Source organism: Rissa tridactyla, unplaced genomic scaffold (genome assembly GCF_028500815.1).
Source record: "Rissa tridactyla isolate bRisTri1 unplaced genomic scaffold, bRisTri1.patW.cur.20221130 scaffold_108, whole genome shotgun sequence".
In the NCBI taxonomy this organism is placed as follows: domain Eukaryota; kingdom Metazoa; phylum Chordata; class Aves; order Charadriiformes; family Laridae; genus Rissa; species Rissa tridactyla.
Window position 1 is genome coordinate 124,967 of NW_026529346.1, and position 18,259 is coordinate 143,225.

The 18,259-nt window shown below is 58.9% G+C and overlaps 1 long non-coding RNA gene across 1 annotated transcript; it reads right to left on the minus strand.

The window, feature by feature from the left end:
* Window positions 1–2,495: 2,495 nt before the first annotated feature.
* Window positions 2,496–3,406, minus strand: LOC128903221 (uncharacterized). The gene is made up of 3 exons (XR_008464053.1): window positions 3,330–3,406; window positions 2,665–2,761; window positions 2,496–2,574 (listed from the first exon to the last, which is right to left on the minus strand). It is a non-coding gene; the product is annotated as an uncharacterized LOC128903221 (long non-coding RNA).
* Between the last annotated feature and the right edge of the window lie 14,853 nt (window positions 3,407–18,259).

Sequence of the window (18,259 nt, forward strand, 5' to 3'; positions counted from 1 at the left end):
CCGGAGAATCCCCCAGGGATTTGTGACCCAGCTCCGTCCCCGCCGGGGGGCTCCTCCGATGTCTGGGAGCGGGGTTTGGCGCTGGCTGCGGTCGGAACCGCCCCAAAAAGGCTGCTCCAAGGAGCCCCCGGGGGGGCTGGAAGTGGCCAACTGGGACAGACCGTCTTGGGAGAGGAGGGGGCCGGGGAGAGATGGGGGGCACAGGACGGAAACGCTGGCGCGGGCTCGTCATGGGTCCCCCTTGGGAGAGAGCTCCGTGGGAGCCGGGCTGGAACTCGCCCCTCGGCTCCGCGCGGTGCTGGCGCCTGAGCTCACAACCTCTCCTGGGAATTCCCCACCATTTTGGGGGGAAATTCCCTCCTTTTGGAGGGGGGGGGGGCCAGGAAGGGCCGGCGTTCGCTGGGTCTCTCCCGCTAGTCCCCGAGGCAGCTCTTCTCCCTGGGCTGTGGTGGCCCCGCGCCTGTCCCCGGCGCTGCCCATCCGCCACCTCTGGCTCGGGGATGGCACCTTGGAGCCAGCGTTCCCCAGGGAAAAGCCTCGGTGTCGACACGCCACGAGAGGAAGGACAAATGGCATCTGGGTTCCGGAGAGAGCCCCAACCATTGGAGGAGTCCCCAGAGACCCACGTCCCTCAAAACCCCATGTCCCCCAATACCCCATATCCATAACAAATCGATGTCCCTAAAGCCCATGTCCCCAAAAACCAACGTCCCCAAACCCCACATCCCCCTCCTTCCCGTGGACCCTTTCCCATGCCCTCACCCACACCCTTCCCTCTCCTCCATCTCCTTTGGAGACCATCATCCAGCCCCCGCCAGCGCCGAGGAGGGGAGACACACTCCTGCCTGGCTGGGGGCCGCTGCAGAAACAGCTTCTTCCGCCCCAGAGAACCACAGAATTGCCCAGGTCGGAAGGGACCTTTCACGTCATCGAGGCCAACCATGGACCAAAACTGCCAAATCCATCACTATTCCATGTCCCCAAACCCCCACGTCCCCAAAACCCCACATCCATCAAAACCTATGTCCCAAAACCCCACGTCCCCAAAACCCCATATCCATCAAAATCTGCCCCTAAAACCCACGTCCCTAAAAACCCACGTCCCCCAAACCCTATGTCCCCAAAACCCCACATCCCCAAAACCCAGGTCCCCAAAACCCCACATCCCCCTCCTTCCCATGGGCCCTTTCCCATGCCCTCACCCCCCCAACTTCCCTCTCCTCCGTCTCCTTCGGCGACCATCATCCAGCCCCCACCACAGCAGGGTCACCCGGGGCAGGTGGGCCAGGACCGCTCCAGGCAGGGTTGGGATATCTCCGGAGAAGGACACTCTCTAGGCACCGTGTCCCCAAGCTCCATCTCCCTCCAAGCGAAATTTTCCTTGTTTGCCGTGTCCCGGTTTGTCCCCGTTGCCCCTTGTCCTGTCACTGGGCCCCGTCCTCCTGCCCTCCGCCCCGTAGCTATTGAGGAACGGTCACAAATATCCTCCTTTGAGGATCTTCAACATCTTTTCCAACCCAAATGATTCCAGGATTCCAAGATTTCCCATCTTCAGGGGGGCTGGCTGTGGGGGGATCATTCCCGGGGGGCACCGGAGGGTCCCCGGGGGGGGAGACTCCCAGCGTTGCGGGGCTGGGAGCTGCCAACTGGGAAACTGGGAGAAACGGGAGAAACCAGAGACCAGGCGAGTGGGGTCCCAGTGCGGAGAGTGGAGGGCACAAGGGGGGGCGTATGGGGCAAGGGGGGACCTATGGGGCAGAGCAGATGTCCATGGGGTGGGGGATGTATGGGGCACAAGGAGCGTCCCTCGTGCCCGCAGCCCCCTCACACACACGCGGCTCTTGCGCACCTCCGAGAGTGCACGCCCCGGTCTCACGGCCCCGTTACGCGCACAGGCGGCCATTCACGGCACACACCGCTGACCCCCACCGCACCGACAGCCACACACTCCGCGGGGGCGACTGGTTACTGCGCTTGGCCCGGCCCAGCCCCGCTCCTCTCACGGACATGTAATCACACCTCGTCGTGCCGCACTCATCACATACTGGCCGCAAAACGACCTGACCACACCCCGCTAAGACTAGCTTCACCTCCCCCGCGGGGGCGGGCATCCGCCACCACCCCCTACCCAACGGCGACCCGCCCTACCCCCCTCCCTCCGCCCCCCTCGCACTCCCCTGACTTCCCCCGCCGTCTCCCCCCATCCCCTTCCCTCATCCCCCTCCCGATCCCCAAAAAACCCCTCCTTCCTCTCTCCCGCGCGCTCCCAGCCTGCCCCGCGGCTCTCATTTGCATGAGGAGCGGGGCCACCGCCCCGTCTTTCTGCGCCAAAGCCGTGGCGCGCCGGCGCTTTCCCGCGCTAAACCCTTTAATTTCTCAACACGGCGGTGGAAGTTGGGGGTGGGGGGGGAAGGGGGGGTTCGGGGGCACGCTGGGGGGTCAGCGCATATTGGGGACGTTCGGGGGGGGGGGGGTACGGACACCGACAACCCCCACCCCGGGGCTCAGAGGGCTCTTCTCCTGCACCCCAGAATGGAGACCAGCAGCAGCGCCTCGGTGACAGCGGGAGGGACACTGCGGGGCGGGGGGGGGGAATGGGGGGTGTCAGTCAGGTGTAAGCGGGGGGGGACACCCCAAAAAAGACCCCCTCCCCCCCCGACCCACCTGCAGAGGCCGAAGAGGAGCCAGAAGGAGCCGCCGTCCCAGTCCTCCAGCAGGGCCAGGGCCAGGCCCAGGGCAGCCGCCACGTGGGCCCCCAGCGCTGCCCCACGTCAGGGAAAATCACCCCAAAAATGGGGGGGGGGGCGGCCCCTCCCCCCCGGGCACCCCCCCCCCCAGGGCGGAATTGGGCGAAACCCGCCTCCCTCCGGGCCTGGCAGGGCCCCCCCGTGACCTTTGGAGGGGGGAAGGAACCTCCCTGATGGCAGCCCCCCGGTTTTGGGGTGTCTCGCCCCCCATTTCAGGGATCCCCCCCTCATTTCGGACCCCCGCACACACCTTTTGGGGTTCCCCCCCCGTTTTTGGCCCCCCTCCCATGTTGGGCCCTGTCCCCCCTTATGTTTCATGCCCCCCCATATTTTAGGCCCCCCCCGTGTTTCAGGGTCACCCCCCATGTTTTGTGTGTGTGTGTCCCCCATTTCGGGGTCCCCCCCTGTTTCAGGGCCTCCCCCGCTTTATTGGGTGCCCCCCCCCCATTTCAGGGCATCTCCCCCCTGCCCCATTTGAGGCCCCTCCCCCCCCTCCAGTTTTAGGCCCCTCCCCCCCAGTTTTAGGGCCCCCCCATTTTTAGGGTGTCCCCCCCCCCGGGTTTTGGGGCCCCCCCAAGATACAGAAGAGGCTCTGCCCGGGCCGGAACATGGAGACCCCTGAGAAGAACCCGACGAACTCGACCCCCAGCAGCCCCAGGGCCCCCCCAAAAGCCCCCTTCAGCCTGCAGGGACACAGGGGGGGTCGGGGGGGGCACAGGGACATCCCCCCCCCCGCGGGGAACATGGTGGGCACCGAGATACCCGGGGGGGAAGGCAGGGGGAGACCCTTTTCGGGGGGACAGGCGGAGGGTGGGACAAACACGGGGACCCCCACTGGGGACACGGGGGGCACTGAGATACCCGTGGGAGGTGGGCAGGGGGAGACCCTTTTGGGGGGGGACACGGAGAGGGGGGGACAAATACGGGGACCCCCACTGGGGACACGGGGGACACTGAGATACCCGTGGGGGGGGGGGCAGGGATACACCCTAGTGGGTGGGGACAGGAGGTGGGGGGGACACACGGAGATCCCCCCCAGTGGGGACACGGGTGGGTCGGGGAGGGGGCCGCCCCACAGGGGACAGGAGGGGATGTGGGGGGGACACCAAGATGGTGTGGGGGGGTCGGTCTGAGGCATGTGGAGGTGTGTGAACATGTGTGTGGCCACGCACGGTGGGGTGTGGAGGTGTCTGGAGGTGTGTGGGCACGTGTGGATGCGTGTGGGCACGTGTGGAGAACGGAGTGGAAGCCTGTGGGGGTGTGTGGACACGTGTGGAGGCCTGTGGTCAAGAGTGGACACGTGTGGAGGTGTGTGGACACGAGTGGACACGTGTGGAGGTATGTGGACACATGTGGACGCGTGTGGAAGCCCATGTGGGTGTGTGGACACGTGTGGAGACAGGAGTGGTGGCATGTGGACACACATGTGGACACATGTGGAGGCGTGTGGACACATGTGCAGACACGCGTGGAAGCCTGTGGGGGTGTGCGGACATGCAAGTGGACACGTGTGGAGGCGTGTGGTTGGGAGTGGAGGCATGTGGAGGTGTGTGGACACCTGTGCAGAGACGCATGGATGCCTGTGGGGGTGTGTGGACGCGTGTAGACAGGTGGGGAGGTGAATGGACACGCGTGTGGACACGAGCGGAGGGGGAGGTGCTGATCTGCTCTCTCTGGTGACCAGCAGCAGGACACGAAGAAATGGAACGAAGCTGCATCGGGGGAAATTCCGCCTGGATGTGAGACAAAGGTTCTTCACTGAGAGGGTGGTCGGTCGCTGGCTCCCCAGGGGAGTGGTCCCGGCACCCAGCCTGCCAGAGGTCAAGGAGCATCTGGACATCGGTCTTTGTCATATGGTTCAGTTTCAGGTGCTTCCGTGAGGAGCTGGGAGTTGGACTTGAGCCTTGTGAGTCCCTTCCAACTCGGCATCTTCTGTGATTCTCTGGGGGGGCAGCAACTGGAGAGACCCCCTCCGGTGGGTTCGAGGCCGAGTCCGTGAATGTCAGACACTGCGAGGAAGTTGAAGGAACCTCTCAAGGAGTCAAAGTCAGGTTCAAACTCCAAAGTTTCTTGTGTTGTTGATGGGTCCCACTGAGGGACACCACTGAGGAATTGCCCTCCGGGTCTGGTTACAGCAGAAAACTGGAGGCAGCGATGGCAGGTCGGGAAAAGCAAGTTGAAGGTGACTCTCATGCTGGGTAAACCTGGATGTGTTTCATTAGTGCAAAGGGCCAAGGCCTGACTCCATCACCCAAAGGGCCAAGGCCTGACCCCCAGCCCCCAGGAAGGGAGATCCTGTCCCTCACTCCTTCCTCAGGGCTCTTCCTGGCACAGTGGGATGTGGAGATGTGCAGTGCCAAGGGCAGGACTAGGGTACGACACCTCCCAGGCTCCTGAGTGTGGACAAGGAGGCAACAAGACCGCAGTGCTGGAAGGACTGGTTGTCTCAGAGGCATCAGTGGCAGAGACAACAGCCGTAGCCCAAGACACGAAGAGGTTGGCTCTGTTAGGGGCCTTTCAGCTTTGCCACATCCCTGTGTCTTCTACACCACAGGCTGTCCTACGGCGTCCCATCACCTCTGCCTCTTTCCCTGCAGGCTGCAGTCATCCACCCGGCTGCCCGATCTTGCTGCCACCTTCCTTTGCTGAGATCTCTCCATCCTCCCTGACTCTTCCTTGAAACACAAAGCATTGGGCTGATCCAGAGTCCTTCTGGGTGGCGCGTTGCACCACAGCACTGCCCTTGGAGTGATGTTTCTTTCTCCTCGTGGCCAGCCTGCACCTCCCTACTTGCCCGTCGTGGCAATATTTCTTTCTGTTTTCCACTGTTTCATGCTGTTTTCCACTAGGAAGAAAAGCTCCACCAGCTCTGAAAGCACCCTTCCAGCACGCTCAGGCTCCTCCTATACTGTCCCCAGTCTCCACACCACTGAGCCCAGGGCTCTCAGCCTCTAGATACTGGTCAAGTGCTTGAGGCCTCCAAACCCTGTCTTGGGAGATCTCTGGGCTCTCTCCACAGTGTTTGCAGGTGAAATCACAGTGGTCATAGGCCAAGAAAGATGGAGTGAGACTTTTTACCAAGGCCTGTAATAGCAGAACAAGGGGCAATGGCTTGCAGTTGCGGATGCCCCATGCCTGGATGTGTCCAAGGTCAGGAGCTTGGAGCAACCTGAACTAGTGACTAGGGACGATGACTTCCATGGTCCAATTCACCACACTGTTCCTGATAGAGGCCAGGATGCTGTTGGCCACCTGGGCACACTGCTGGCTCCTATTCAGATGCCTGTCAACCAAAAAACCCCCAGGTCCTTTCCTGCCAGGCAGCTCTCCAGCCACTCCTCCCCAAGCCTGTAGCGATGCATGGGGTTGTTGTGACCCAAGTGCAGGACCTGGCACTTGGCCTTGTTGAACCTCATGCCCTTGGCCTCGGCCCATCGATCCAGCCTGTCCAGGTCCCTCTGCAACACCCTCCTACCCTCGAGCAGGTTGACACACGCACCCAACTTGGTGTCATCTGTGAACTTACTTGGGGTGCACTCGATCCCATTGTCCAGATCATTGATAAAGATTTTAAAGAGAATCGGCCCCAGTACTGAGCCCTGGGGAACACCACTCGTGACCGGCCACCAACTGGATTGAACTCCATTCACCATCACTCATTGGGCCCGGCTGTCCCAGAAGTTTTTCACCCAGCGAAGTGTACGCCCATCCAAGCCATGGGCAGCCAGTTTCTCCAGGAGAACACTGTGGGAAACTGTGTCAAAAAGCTTTACTAAACTCCACGTAAACAACATCCACAGCCTTTCCCTCATCCACTCAGCGGGTCACCTTATTTTAGAAGGAGATCAGGGTTGTCAAGCACGACCTGCCTTTTGTGAACCCATGCTGACTGCGCCTTATCGCCTGGTTGTTCTTCATGTGCCACATAATGGCACTCAGGATGACCTGTTCCATAATCAGGATGATGTCTTCCAAGTTGCTCTTCCATGCGGATGATGTGGGAAGGGAGGTGCAATGACACATGCAGAATGCCAGTAGGACACCTCCCAGGCTCCCAGGTGGGGACGAGGAGGCCATCAGGCTCTTGTACTCCTTATAGGCATCAGTGGCAGAGGTGACAGTCACAGACACGGAGATTAAGACCTTGGATCTCTTGGGGGCTTTTCACATTTCAACAGCCCCACGCTGTTGAAACCACCGCAGGCTGTCCTATTGTGTTCCACACCTGGGCATGTTCCCTGCAGGCTGCAGACATCTCCCCTGCTTCTCCACCTTGCTCTCGCCTGAGCAACTCACTAAGCTTTCTGAAGTCTCGCCATCCTTCGGGGATATGTCTTTAATAAACACAAAGCCACGGGCTGATCCACATTCTTTCTGGATGGCCGCCTTTTCCACAGCACTGCCCTTGGAGTGACGTTTCTTTCTCCCATTTCCTGTTTAAACCTCCCAAGCTACAAGTTCTGGCATTATTTCTTTCTCATGCGGTCTCCCACGAAGAAGAAAAGCCCCGTTATCTCTGAAACTGTCCTTCGAGCAACCCCTGTCCTGCCCAGAGCCCCTCCACCATGGGGCCAAAGGGGCAAAGAAGCCCACATTCCTCAGCCTCCCCACGCAGCGCATGTGCACTATACGCTGAGCCACAGCTGGGCAGACCTCCTCTGGGCACTCTCCAGTTCCTCCCCACTCCTCCAAAATGGGGAGCTGCACACAGGGGGACACTTTTCTTTGGGGGGCCACTCCAGTTCCCAGCACCTTCTCCTCAGGATCACTGCTCAGCACGTTAGGTCCCAGCGGGCTCTGATGCACCTGGTTATTCCTTCCTCCCCCTCAGTGCAGGACTGGATGCTTCTCCTTGTAAACTTCTAGAGGTTGCTCTTGGCCATATCCCAGAGTTTCTCAAGGTTCCCCTGAAGTGAAGCTCCATTGCCCTGGAATGAAGATCCATTTGCTCAGCTGTTCATGTTTCTATGCTGATGGCTCACCCTGGTGGTGCTGTCTCTCACAAGATAACATGAGGAGTTGCAGGCCACGATACACAATTAAAGGAGGTACTAGTTCAATAGAATTGCCGCCTCAAGTAGGAAGTACCGTGACAACCATCACCAAAATACCAGCGAGGGTACTGGTATGGTGCGCTGCCTGTATGGCAGACTGCGTTAGTGGAAAATATAGACCTGTATAGACACACAGAGAAAATGGATCCCTCCAGGAGCTGGTTGTAGATGCTCTATCTAGAAGCCGGCCCCAGGATCTCCTCATCCCTCAGTTCCCCCCCAACATAAACAAGGACACGCACACACAAATGCGTGTCTCCAGTATGGAAACACAAAACCCCTGAGGCTGGCAGGCAGCCAGCTTCTACCTCCTCTGTGCTTCCTCTTCAGGCTTGGGTTTTGTCAGGAGCTTCTTTCTCATCCACGCCTTCCTTTCTGAATGTCAAGGCGGGCCATTGTGGAGCGTGAAGAGGAGATCCTCAAACAGCCCTCTGCACCCTGCTTCTCTGCCGCGATTGAGAGACGGGACGCTGCTTGATGCAAGCAAAATGTCCGTTTATTAGACGCGTCAGAAAGCCTTTTTACAGCTACTTAACAGTTACACAAATTACACAAATTCTATAATTTCTGATTGGCTTAGCTCTAAATGTTTCATTACAATAATCCCTCCTACTTGCGGTTTCGCTACATGCTAGAAGCTACGGTTTTGCTATGTGCTAGAAGCTACAGTTATGACTTGTTGCCTACTCCCTACTTCTTCAAGGTTATTTGTCTCGGATCTGCAAGGCCAGCTGTTCCCTGACTCCTCAGAGTTATTTGTCCCAGATCTGCAAGGTCGGCATGCCCTCGAGTTTCTTGCATACTTGTACTTTTCCGCTAGCTGCCCCGACATCTCCCCCTTTTTTGTTTCTTTAAAGGCAGAACTGAGGCACGGGTTTAAAGGTCATCATACTCAGTGAGCTGGACAGAACTAACACTATCTTAAATCTTTGGAATATCGCCGTTTTGAATAAACCACGTATGTCGAACAATTTTAGTCACCATAGACCTGACACAGGAAAGAACGCAGCTTAGAATCAAAAGGCCTACCAATATAATAACTAATATGAGCACAGCAGATTGTACCAGGCTCCTAAGCCAGCCCTTTAGCCCAAACCAATCACCCAAAGTACCCAATCTGAAGAAGTCCATATCAGATTGCACCTTTTGTGAATGTGCGAGGAGTTGTGTAATTTGCTTATGTATCGAAGAAGAGTGGTCCTCTAAGTCCATGCAGCACATTCCTTCAAAGTCCTCACAGCCATGTCCGTGGGCCAGTAGCAAGAAGTCAATAGCGGCTCTGTTTTGCACGACTGCGTGTTGTACCGTGGACAAGTCTTCAGCCATCTCAGATAGTATGCGGCTGGTAGCATTTGCTTGCTTAACAACCCAACAGGCAATTGCATCTAAGTCTCTGTGGGCTCTCACTGCTGCCACCCCAGGGGTAAATAGCGAGGCGAAAAAAACCTCCCAGCGATTCCATAGCTTAACATTATCGTCGCAAGTATTTTCTAATGCTTGTGTTGTGTCACGAGTAAAACGTAACCGCTGTTTTGGGCTTGGATGATAGTGAGGAGTGCCAAGACTAAGCTGTCCAATAGTACACGGGCCTCCTCTAGGGTTGGAAGGGATCCCAGACCAAGCTCTATTTCCGCAAATAAAAAAGAACCCCAAGGGGAGCCGCCTAGGGAGCATGGTACCGGGGGCTGAGTGAGTGGCGTCTCGAGCAATGCTCAAACACCATTGTTGTTGCCAGAGGGTAGCATTACCAATAGGTGAAATGGCGGTCGGTGGAGAATCCTTTACTAAGCGCCCCTCTTTTTGGGCCCCCGACCATGACCTAAGGCCAATAAACAAACAATAAGAAGCATTAAGAGAATCTACTAAGTCAATTTCCTGCGGCTCGGGCCCTATTGGCAATTTATCATCCCAATTATCGTATTTTTCAAAAAGGTCCTTAAGATTTTGCTATGAAAAAGGAAACCTTCCAGAAATACTGTACTGCTTCCGTAAGGTTGTCATAGAGTTATTAAACAGTAAAAAGGTCGAGTTATTCAGTGGTACCCCTACTAAGCAGGTGATGAAGGGCGAGCTGGGCGTAGCAAGACTAGCACAAAAGCTAGTTGTATTGAGCGACCTGGCCAGAGTAACCCAGATGTTTTGACGGGGGTCAAAAAGGTGAGGGTGGTACCCTGGCAAAGGATTGGCATGTGTCCAGGCCGCACATATACAAAAAAGTGTTTACAGGATCAGGATCATGATGTTTGAAGGAATTTTTTCCCTCTTTTTTTTTTTTTTTTTGCAATGCTAAATTCTTACAATGCTAATTGCATATATTTCATATATTAGGCAACTGTCACACCATCTATTGGCCAATGTTAACCATCGCTACCATCTCTTACCACAGCGGTAGCAGTCACAGAAAACCCAAGGGTCACAATTACCACAGGTGACGCAATGAATATGTTCTACTGGCGTCTCTGCTCTATTGTCCATAAAAGCACTGCATCAGTCCTCCGAATGTTCTCCGGTATGCCGTTCAGGGGAATGATCTAGCTGTGGATTGGTGTTGTGGCCGCCCGACTGTGGTAGGCGTTCACGGAAAGGTCGCACGCTCTTCGCTGGGATCCACCTGGGGCCTCGTTCCGTGGAAACACAAGCATAGCCTCTGCCCCATGTGACAAGGGGGTATGGCCCCAAGACCTTACCTGTCTCAGGGTCGCGGATCAGGACTGGAGCTTTTACGCTGGCTTCGAAAGAAGTGTTTGTGTTAAAGTGGCGAAGGATCGGAGGGTTGTTATCTATTAAAGAACAATTTAAAAAGTTAAAAACATACAAGGCTTTCTGTAGACGTTCTTCAGGGGTGGCTGTCCCTACTCCCCCTTTCTGTTGCTGTAACAAGCGCTTTAAAGACTGATGAGAGCATTCAATCAGGGACTGTCCAGTAGGGGAATGCGGGATCTCAGTGATGTGAGTGATCCCCCAAGAGATAAAAAAGGTTTTAAGTGCAGCTGAGATATAAGCAGGGCCATTGTCTGTTTTGATTTGTGCAGGGATGCCTAAGGTAGCAAAAGCACGCAGCCTTCTGATCCATCCTCGGATTCCGGCTAGCACCTGAGGCACAGCTGCCAAAGGCCATTGTGGAGGCCACTTCGCCTGTGAAATTACGGTAACATCGGCCCCTGTGTCAATAATCCCATTCAGGATTACTTGCTGAGTGCCGTGAATAAGAGTACATTGACAAAGTGGTCGCTTCTGGGAAATGGACTGTACCCAGAGAATCTGTGGATCCCCAGTAGATCCAAAACCTCCTTGTCTTTGCTGCGGAGGTGGGTGAGGCGAAAGAGAGCTTGCGTTCTGCGGGATCAATAGTAATTGTGCAATGCGGCTTCCTTTGGGTACTGTGCAAGGGGGAAATGGGGTCCAGGCCATGATTTTAATTTCCCCAACGGTATCCGCATCAATTACTCCAGGCAATACAAAAAGTCCGGCTAAGGTTACCGATGATCTCCCCAATAGTAGCCCTTGTGTTTTCGGGGGTAAAGGACCTGAAACATTAGTTGCTAATAAATGAACAGAGGAATCAAGCAACGTTACTGCATGTGAGGTTGCCAGGTCCAACCCGGCGCTACCGGCTGTTGCTGGGCGAAGACTTGTGGCGGGGTCACACCCATCTGCATGGCTCGATTCACCAGCGACGATACTTGTGTCTGTGCGCGTCGCTGCCCCGCGCTCCGCAAGCGGTTTCCCTGTATCGGCTGCCCTTGAAAATTATACTTAGAACGACATTGATTAGCATAATGACGCCCTTTCCTGCATCGGGGACAGATCCCAGGGGCTTGAGCTTTAGCCCCCCCGTTAGAAGCGGGACAATTTCGTTTGATATGGCCTGGTTTACCACAACCGTAGCAATTTCCTCCCCCAGACATGCCTCTCATAGCTGCGAAAGCAGCTGCCATCGCTTCAAGTTTATGGTCCACAGTACCGATACGATTACAAGCCTCTACCATTTCAACCAAAGTCGGAGCTGGGTTAGGGAGAGATTTAAGTAATTTTTTACAGTCGGCGTTAGCATTTTCAACTGCTAATTTTAATAGCAAAATCTCTCGAGCTTCGGTATTATCTATTTGGCATTCTAAAGCTTGCTTATGTCTATCAATGAATTGCATGTACAGCTCCCCAGGTTCCTGCGTAATAGAGGTGAATGCCTTTTGAGGTTTACTGGAATCGGGTATTTTAAGTAAAGCCTTTTTTGCTTCTTCGCGGATCGCTTCCAGGGCCTCTCGTGGGCAATCTCGAGCCTGTGCCGCTGGATCAGAGTGCTGACCCGTACCCATAAGGTGCTCCATGATCAGTGCGGCAAGAGCAGCATTATTATGACCCACGTAGCTGGTGAGGAGAGTTTGAAGGCCCCCCCTTCCAATGCGACTCCCAGAGGGAATACTGGGAAGGGGTTAATAACAATTGCGCTAGCGATTTTAAATCATGGGGAGTCATAACGTACGTATCAAAGACAGAAGACAGCAGGCTCGCAAAATATGGGGAAGAGAGCCCGTGTTCTGTGACGGTACGGCGCAGCTCTTTAATCACAGGGAAGGACAAAGCCTCCCACTGCACTCCCCGGCCTTGATAAATAACAGGGGCGACTATCGTTCGCACTATTTCCAAGTCACCTTCTTTCAAAGCTTGACGTCTAATATTCGCCCACGTATCATGAGGGTCAGGGGGGTACAAGTCAGGCTCTTTATCGGGATCAACGGGCCCTGGGTCAAGCGGATCTTCCTCAGGAGGGTAGCCTGCGGCACAGACCTTTAAGGGTCCGGGCGACTTAGCGCGTCGCGGAGGTAGCGGAGGGGGAAGCAAAGGCTGAGCTGATGAAGGTTCCCCCTTAGTATCTGGAGAGTCTTTATGGCCCCTTTCCTGTGCCTTAATAGCCTCAAAGATATTTCTCCACCACGGAAGAAAACGCTGAGCCTCGGCATTCCCTGACGTCGCTGAGTCCCACAACTTTACCCCCACATCGTCCCAAAGTTCCCGGGTAAAAATACTGGAGGCCGTAACAGTGGGGATCTTCATTTGTACCCACTTAAGCATAATCTTTAAGTCCTGCCTGGAAATATTTTTTTTATGTTTCCGGAGAAGCGTTTTCATAACTTCATATACGTCTCTCTCTGCGGGGGACATCTGATTCCCCATGTTTCCCACAGCTCACCTCTTAAATCCAGAGGGATTCCTGGCCAGTTCCTGCTTCCTTTCAGCAGCTCATTCAAAGTTCCGTGGGACTCGCAGCAAGCCGCTCAGCTGGGCGGTTCACCACCCCATCACGTCGGGGTCACCAATTTGCCGCGATTGAGAGACGGGACGCTGCTTGATGCAAGCAAGATGTCAGTTTATTAGACGCGTCGGAAAGCTTTTTATACAGCTACTTAACAGTTACATAAATTACACAAATTCTATCATTTCTAATTGGCTTAGCTCTAAATGTTTCATTACAATAATCCCTCCTACTTGCGGTTTCGCTACATGCTAGAAGCTACAGTTTTGGAATGTGCTAAAAGCTACAGTGATAACTTGTTGCCTACTCCCTACTTCTTCAAGGTTATTTATCTCAGACCTGCAAGGCCAGCTGTTCCCTGGCTCCTCAGATTTATTTGTCTCAGGTCTGCAAGGTCGGCATGCCCTCGAGTTTCTTGCATACTTGTACTTTTCTGCTAGCCGCCCCCGACACACCACAATCGTCAGGTAAAGCCGCGGGATAACCGCATCCCGCCCCGCACCTCACGTAGCCTCGCGAGCGTCCTCCTCCTCGGGGGATCGCCGACGGGGCATTTTTCACGCCGGCCGCGGCTGTTTTCTCCCTCAGGAGCCTCTTGATTTTACGCTTCGCCTTAACGGGCGAATGACGCCGCGCTTGCGTATTTTGAGCCCGTTCAGTAATTATTCCACACCCGGGCCTGTTCGCAAACCCCCGGGGAGGCCAGGCCCGGCCGGTTGGGATTCTCAGCTGCCATTTTGGTGCTGGGGCCTGGGCCTGCGTGGCCAGCAAAGCCTGGCACCCCCGCGACTAACATGGCGGCCGAAGCGGCTCCCGCAGGGGGGTGAGGATGAGCCTGGCTTGTCCCCCCCGGCTCCTTCACCAGGGCGCAAGGCCCGGCCGTTCAAGATTCTCGGCTGCCATTGTGGCTCCATCCTTGCCCACCCCCATCCTTGCCCCCCCCAGTGCCCCCCATCCCTGACCCCCCCCATCCACATGCCTGACCCCCCCATCCCTGACCCTCCCATCCTCGACCCCCCCATCCTGACCCCTGTGCCCCCTATCCCCATCCCCCCCATGCACATCCCTGACCCCCCCATCCTCATCCTCCCCCTATCCTGCCCCCCAAGTGCCCCCCATCCCTGACCCCCCCCATCCACATCCGTGACCCCCCCATCCTTGCCCCCCCATCCCGTTCCACGCGTGCCCCCCACCCTTGTCCCCCCATCCACATCCCTGACCCCCCCCACCCCTGACCCCCCCATCCTCATTTCCCCCCCCCATCCTGCTCCCCCCAGTGCCCCCCATCCCCATCCGCCACATCCTGAACCCTGACCCCCCCATCCTTGTCCGCCCCATTCTGCCCCCCCATCCACATCCCTGACATCCCCATCCCGCCCCCCCAGTGTCCCCCATCCCTGGCCCCCTCCATCCTTCTCCCCCCACATCCTGACCCCTGTGCCCCCCATCCCCCTCCCCCCCCCGCCTTCAGCCTCAAAACCACCCTTTCCCACTTGGCGCCGCCCCAGCCTCCAAAATTTCCATATGTCTGGAGATGGCTCCGATCCCCCCGATCCCTTGGGTGTCCTGCCCACCCACTCCAGGGTCCCCCCCAAACACCAGGGTCCCCTCTGAACTCCTGCCCCCCCCCCCAATCCCTTGTGTCCCCCCCCCTGCTCCCACTACAGGGTCGTACCCCCCAACTCCTGTTTCAGGCCCCCCCCCCACCAAACACCTGGGTCCCCCCCGGTGGGTCCCCCCCTACAACTCCTGGGTCCCCCCTCGATCCCTTGGGTCCCCCTCAAACCCTGGGTCCCCCCCGAACTCCAGGGTCCCCCCCAATTCCTTGTCCCCCCCCCCCCACCATGTGCTGCCCCAGCTCGGCCCCGCGACGCTGCAGGAGCTCGAAACGCCGCTGGGGGAGGCGGTGCCGCCCTAAGCCCCGCCCCTCCCCTCCCATTGGCTGCCTCCCACACGAGCACCACCCCCACCCCCTCTCCAGGCCACGCCCCCTCGCCCCCACCACACCCCCCCCTCCCCACCGACAGGGCCGTGTGCAGAGCGTGGGGGAGCATGGTCTCCGCCTTGCCCCGCCTCTGCCCATTGGTTGATTGAGGAGGGGGCGGAGCCAGCCGGGGGAGGAGCCAATGGTAATCGATAGCAATAATCCCGCCCCTTCTCCACCCCCAATCCCGGGGAGGGGGCGGAGCCTCTGAAGCACAAACCTCGAAGGGCGGCATTTCCTCAAAATTGGGCGAAACGCCGGCTCCCAGTAACGAGCGGGCGGCTAAACTGGCAGCCACCCCGTTTCACGGTGTCGCCCCGTTCCCGTATCCGCCACAATCGTCAGGTAAAGCCGCGGGATAACCGCATCCCGCCCCGCACCTCACGTAGCCTCGCGAGCGTCCTCCTCCTCGGGGGATCGCCGACGGGGCATTTTTCACGCCGGCCGCGGCTGTTTTCTCCCTCAGGAGCCTCTTGATTTTACGCTTCGCCTTAACGGGCGAACGACGCTGCGCTTGCGTATTTTGAGCCCGTTCAGTAATTATTCCACACCCGGGCCTGTTCGCAAACCGCCAGGGAGGCCAGGCCCGGCCCGTTGGGATTCTCAGCTGCCATTTTGGTGCTGGGGCCTGGGCCTGCACGGCCAGCAAAGCCTGGCGCCCCACAACTAACATGGCGGCCGAAGTGGCTCCCCCCCGGGGGGGGTGAGGACGAGCCTGGCTTGTCCCCTCAGTGCCTTCGCTGGGGTGCAAGGCCCAGACGGTTGGGGATTCTCAGCTGCCATTTTGGTCCTGGGACCTGGGGCGTGTGCGGTCAGCAAAGCCTGGCACCCCCGCGACTAACATGGCGGCCGAAGCGGCTCCCCCCCTGGGGAGTGAGGACGAGCCTGGCTTGTCCCCCCTGGCTCCTTCACCAGGGCGCAAGGCCCGGCCGTTCAAGATTCTCGGCTGCCATTGTGGCGCTGGGGCCTGGGCCTGCACGGCCAGCAAAGCCTGGCACCCCACAACTAACATGGCGGCTGAAGCAGCTCCCCCCTGGGGGTGAGGACGAACCCGAGATGTCCCCTTGTTCCTCCCCTCCCCATAGCTGTGCCCCCCCCCATCCCTGACCCACCCCTTCCCGCCCCCCCAGTACCCACCATCCTAGACACCCCTCACCCTTATTCCCCCCCCATCCCACACCCCCCATCCACATCCCTGTCCCCCCCGTTCTTGTCCCCCCCATCCACGTCCCTGATCCCCCCCATCCTTGCCCCCCCCCATCTGACCTCTGTGCCCCCCATCCCCATCCCCCCCATCCCCCTCCCTGGCCCCCCATCCTTGCCCCCCGCGGCCCCTATCCCTGACCCCCCCACCCCACCCCTGCAATGCCCCCCATCCCTGACCCCCCCCCTCCTCATTCCTCCCCCCATCCTGCCCACCCAGTGCCCCCCATCCCTGACCCCCCCCATCCACATCCCTGTAACCCCCCCCCAATCCTTCCCCCCCCCCATCCTGACCCCTGTGGCCCCCATCCCGGTCCCTGACCCCCCCGTTCCCCCCATCCTTGTCCCCCCATCCACACCCCTGACCCCCCCCATTCTTGTCCCCTCCCATCCACATCCCTGACCCCCCATCCTTGCCCCCCCCCATCCTTGCACCCGCCATCCTGACTCCTGTGGCCCCCATCCCGGTCCCTGACCCACCCCCCATCCCGTCCCCCGCGTTCCCCCCATCCTTGTCCCCCCATCCACATCCCTGACGCCCCCACACCCCTGACCCCCCATCATCATTTCCTCCCCCCATCCCCTGCCCCCCCAGTGCCCCCCATCCCTGACCCCCCCATCCTCATCCTCCCCCTATCCTGCCCCCCCAGTGCCCCCCATCCCTGGCCCCCCCATCCTTGTCCCCCCATTCTGCCCCCCATCCACAGCCCAGACCCCCCCATCCCTGAACCCCCATCCTCATCCTCCCCTCAGTGCCCCCCATCCCGAACCCCCCCCCATCCACATCCCTGACCCCCCCCATCTTTGCCCCCCCCATCCTGACCCCTGTGCCCCCCATCCCGGTCCCTGACCCACCCCCATCCCGTCCCCCCCATGCCCCCCCATCCTTGTCCCCCCATCCACATCCCTGACACGCCCCACCGCTGACCCCCCCATCCTCATTTCCCCCCCCCCATCCTGCCCCCCCCAGTGCCCCCCATCCCCCTCCCCCCCCGCCTTCAGCATCAAAACCAACCTTTCCCACTTGGCACCGCCCCGGCCTCCAAAATTTCCATATGTCTGGAGATGGCTCCGATCCCCCCGATCCCTTGGGTGTCCTCCCCCGCTACTCCAGGGTCCACCCCCAAATACCAGGGTTCCCCCCACAACCCTTGGGGCCCCCCCCCCCCGCTCCCACTACAGGGTCCACCCCCCCAACACCTGGGTCCCCCGCGGTGGGTCCCCCCCCCCCCCCACTCCTGGGTCCCCCCGATCCCTTAGGTCCCCCCCAAATCCTGGGTCCCCCCCCAAACACCAGGGTCCCCCCCCAATTCCTTGTCCGCCCCCCCCCCCCCCCCAGGTGCTGCCCCAGCTCGGCCCCGCGACGCTGCAGGAGCTCGAAACGCTGCAGGGGGAGGCGGTGCCGCCCTAAGCCCTGCCCCTCCCCTCCCATTGGTTGACTCCCGCTTGAGCCCCGCCCCTTCCCCCTCCAGGCCACGCCCCCTCGCCCCCGCCCCACCCCCCCCCCCACCGACAGGGCCGTGTGCAGAGCGTGGGGGGGGTGTGTGTGTGTGTGTGTGTGTGTGGTCTCCGCCTTTCCCCGCCTCTGCCCATTGGTTGATTGAGGAGGGGGCGGAGCCAGCCGGGGGGAGGAGCCAATGGTAATCGATAGCAATAATCCCGCCCCTTCCCCCCCCCAATCCTGGGGAGGGGCCGGAACCTCTGAAGCACAAACCCCGCCCCCTTGACCCCCCACATCCTCCCTCCAATCAATCGAAGCGCTTCCAGTGGGGCGGGGTGAAGCGTGGCCCCGCCCCCTCCCCCCCCCCCCAAAAAAAACCGGGAGGGGGGTGATGGTGTGTGTGCAATGTGGGCTTTTCCCATGGGGGGGGGGGGGCTCGTGTTTGGAGGAATTTGGGATGCGATTTGAGGGGGGGGGGGGGGGCTGGGATGGGGGGGGCTCCTTTGGGGTGGCGGAAATGGGATTCGGGAGGGGCGGGAGTTATGGGGTGGGGGATGGGATTTAGGGGGGGGGGCA